This window comes from Coenobita brevimanus, chromosome 70 (assembly GCF_032717465.1).
Source record: "Coenobita brevimanus isolate Jiangsu-jjx chromosome 70, ASM3271746v2, whole genome shotgun sequence".
Lineage (NCBI taxonomy): Eukaryota > Metazoa > Arthropoda > Malacostraca > Decapoda > Coenobitidae > Coenobita > Coenobita brevimanus.
Genome location: NC_137023.1, coordinates 10341980 through 10345837, shown reverse-complemented (window position 1 = coordinate 10345837; position 3858 = coordinate 10341980). Strand labels below are relative to the sequence as shown.

Here is a 3858-nt window from a genome sequence, read left to right as displayed (position 1 = left end):
AAAGAGAAAGAGGGGAAGGAAAATAAAATAAAAGGGAGGGAAATAGGAGAGAAAGAGAGCTAGAGTACTTGGAGAGAATTATTTTAAAAAAGAAGACAGAGGTAAGGAAATGTGTGGGAAAGCCAGCAAGAGAATAAAAAAGTAAACTGAAGTGGGAGGAAAGACAGGTACAGGATTTTCAAAAAAAAAAAAAAAAAAGGAATCTGATGGAAATCAAACATACAAAGTAGAGTAAGAATAAGATGGAAGGCAAGACAAAGGAATGGGAAGGGAAAATCAGAAACTGAGAGAGAGAGAGAGAGAGAGAGAGAGAGAGAGAGAGAGAGAGAGAGAGAGATGATAGGTGGAAAAGAATCAAGACAAGTGATTCTTATATCGAGTTGCGTCCCTTCAGGAAGTGGTATAACACTTTCGGGGGTGCCAGAGTTCACTGCAATAAGTAATATTCACTTATAGCTATGATTCTCTCTCTCTCTCTCTCTCTCTCTCTCTCTCTCTCTCTCTCTCTCTCTCTCTATATATATATATATATATATATATATATATATATATATATATATATATATATATATATATATATTTCATTCATTCATTCATTGCCAGACGCCATGTATCCCAAACGGAGTGGCCAACGCCTTAGAGTTAATTGTTTTACAGGGAGGGGAACTAATCATCCACCAACCCCACCTGACACGTAGGGATGCCAACAGCATCTGGTGTTCCCAGGCGATCACCCATCCAAGTACTAACCAGACCCAACGTTGCTTAATTTCTCTGATCAGACGGGAAGCGGTGTACTCAACGTGGTATGGCCGTTGGCATATATACGAGTATATATATCATCAGCAGCATTTGAGTATCCACTGCAGGACAGGCCTATCCTGACCAAAGTGGGGACGATACAGCCTATGTATCTCTAACCAGTGGCTTAGGCTGTTTAGTAGAGATTGTATGTAGGGTGAGAAGTGCTTGTAGAGTGTGATTGTTATGTTCGAGTGGCTTTGGATGTGTGTGTAGTCTGTGAACCAAGTGTAATCGGCCCACGCAAGCTGACTGGGTGCAAGCATACTTTGTAGTATGTGACATTGGTTCAACCACAGCACCCCTTATGTCCGCCAAAGTGGTACTTGGCCGGGTGAACACTCCCAGAGTTTATTACCCTTTCTGGGCGCAAACCCTGGTTCTTCCATGTACCAGTACGAGAATGCACACTTTACCACTGTACCACAGAGTCTCTCTCTCTCTCTCTCTCTCTCTCTCTCTCTCTCTCTCTCTCTCTCTCTCTCTCTCTCTCTCTCTCTCTCTCTCTCTCTATCTCTATCTCTCTCTATCTATCTCTCTATCTCTCTATCTCTCTATCTCTCTCTCTCTCTCTCTACTGTATACATATATAAACAGGTATATATCTTCATAATCATCACCACACTGCAGGACCGGCCTATCCCTACCGAAGCAGGGACGGTACAGCCTATGTATCTCTACCCAGTGGCTTAGGCTGTCTGGTAGAGACTGTATGTACAGTGAAATGAGAGTGCTTGTAAGTGTAATTGTATTATTGGAGTAGTGTTGGAGATGTGTGTCGTCTGTGAAGCAAGTGTAATCATTCCGCCTTAAGCCGACTGGATGCAAGCATACTAGTATGGGACACTGGATCAACCACAGCACCCCTTATGTCCACCAAAGCGGCCAGTGGCTCTGTGAACGCTTCCAAAAGTTTTTACAACTCTGGCTGGAGGCGAACCCGTGTCCACCAGCGTGTGAGAAGCAACTCTACCACTGTACCTCCATATATATATATATATATATATATATATATATCTATATATATATATATATATATATATATATATATATATATAAAAGCGTTTTAAATCTTATTTGATCTAAACAATCTACCTACCTGCTCCGTTTACTTCACCAGTGATATCACATGTCGTGATGTTTTTTTTTTTTTTTTTGTCTTTTCTGTTTCTTTTTTCCCAGTCCTGATCCACACTCACAGCCTCTTCCACTCCCCGGCCGCTCCACTTCACCTTTAACATCGGCGACCTCACTAGTTTAAAGTACCGTAAAACTTTCCTGCCTAAGTGTACTTAGTAAAGAATTGTGGTCACCTTCCCGTATTGAGCACCTCGTTGATCATTAGAGAGCTGGAACGACTCTGGCTTCAAAAGACTCGTGTATTAATGCCCTCATGTATCTGGTTTTTGATGTTACTCAGGTCGTTAACCGGGTCTGTGAGTCATCAACACTACGGACATCCTTTTCCCAGTAATTTAAAGTTATTTTTACCTACTCTGCTATAGACAACTTCCTAGTGTACATTACATGTCTGTCGTGTATATTATCTTATGTATTTTGTCATTAAGACAATACTTTTTAAAGTCTTCAGCCGATTTCTTTTAACACGCTGGAACCTTGGTATTACAAAAGTAGAGTAAGTAGTAATGAGGTAATGGACAGTACTTGGCATTTTTCCAAAACCAAGTAAATCACCATCATTATTCCTAAATTTTTCTGTCCATGAGATGGGATGAGGTCCAGGATGCAAGAAAAAGAAAAGGATATTATGATACATGGAGAACTGACTAACAGCATGCCTCTGAAATTAACCACACATTCATTTGCTTTATTCTCTCTCTCCTGATTTCATTTACTGTACATACTAACTATACACACACATGCTCTTATCAGATAAGCTGAGTGTTATGTTCTGCACCATTGTTACAGACACACACACACACACACACACACACACACACACACACACACACACACACACACACACACACACAATATGCATATCCATCTATCTATTCTATCTATCTGTCTATGAGTGTATGTATGTACAGTATGTATGTATGTATCTCTCTCTCTCTCTCTCTCTCTCTCTCTCTCTCTCTCTCTCTCTCTCTATATATATATATATATATATATATATATATATATATATATATATATATACTGTATAAACAAATGGACACCAATGTCGTTTGTATTTATCCTCTCGGAACTTCAAAAGGCAGTTGAGCTACTTTTTTATCACTTAATGCCGCTAGACCATAGTTGGATTTGTCATCTGGTACAAATCCAACACATTGGTGTTATGGGTAACCTGAACTTCGGTCCCTGACTGTTGTAAAGGATAAAGTAAGATTTCTTGTTATCAGTCAAATACTGTATATTCTGGACTAGCCGTCTAATAGCTCGTAGCCTTTCCATGAAAGAGAGGTTCGACAGTTTGCTTCGGGTCAGCCTGTCCCTCACTTGAAATTTAGCGATACATGACATCTCACTTTCTATGGCCAGCTCAAGCATTACGAGTATATTGTTCAGTGTATTTTCATTCTTTGCATTATCCGTTATGACTGTGAAAAAAGAAATGGACGTTTGCTTCAAAGTATGTTGTTTCCCGGTGTCTATTGCCGTTTTGCGGGATGGGAAGAGGTTTTCGTCACTTTCAAGCTCTTCCATGTATCAAACTCTACTACAGTGTTACCCTTGGTACTCTCGATAGACACTACGAAATGCACCAACAAAATTACACATACAGTTTTCGTAAACACTCTTGTATTTATGTCATCTAATACAAATATATATCTTTTGCTTTTCCTACAGCCGTTCTGCATGTAGTTTTTGTACTCTATTTCCAGTTCCAAGATCGAAGTTGCTGCACGTACTATGACCAGTGTTATTATTTTTTTTAAATCCAGTTTGACAACTATATTACTTGATCCATCTTCCTGACTGACAATTTTTTTAGTATTGACATTTAGTTATTCGTCCACCAATAATCCCACACTTATTTTTCCCTCCTGGATTTAGTCTGTAGCATAATATATCCTGCACTACCATGAT

General features: G+C 39.5%; 1 non-coding gene across 1 annotated transcript; it reads right to left on the bottom strand.

Moving 5' to 3' along the window:
- Nucleotides 1-701: 701 nt before the first annotated feature.
- On the bottom strand, nt 702-820 carry LOC145406558 (5S ribosomal RNA). Its single transcript, XR_013898579.1, has one exon. It is a non-coding gene; the product is annotated as a 5S ribosomal RNA (ribosomal RNA).
- Between the last annotated feature and the right edge of the window lie 3038 nt (nt 821-3858).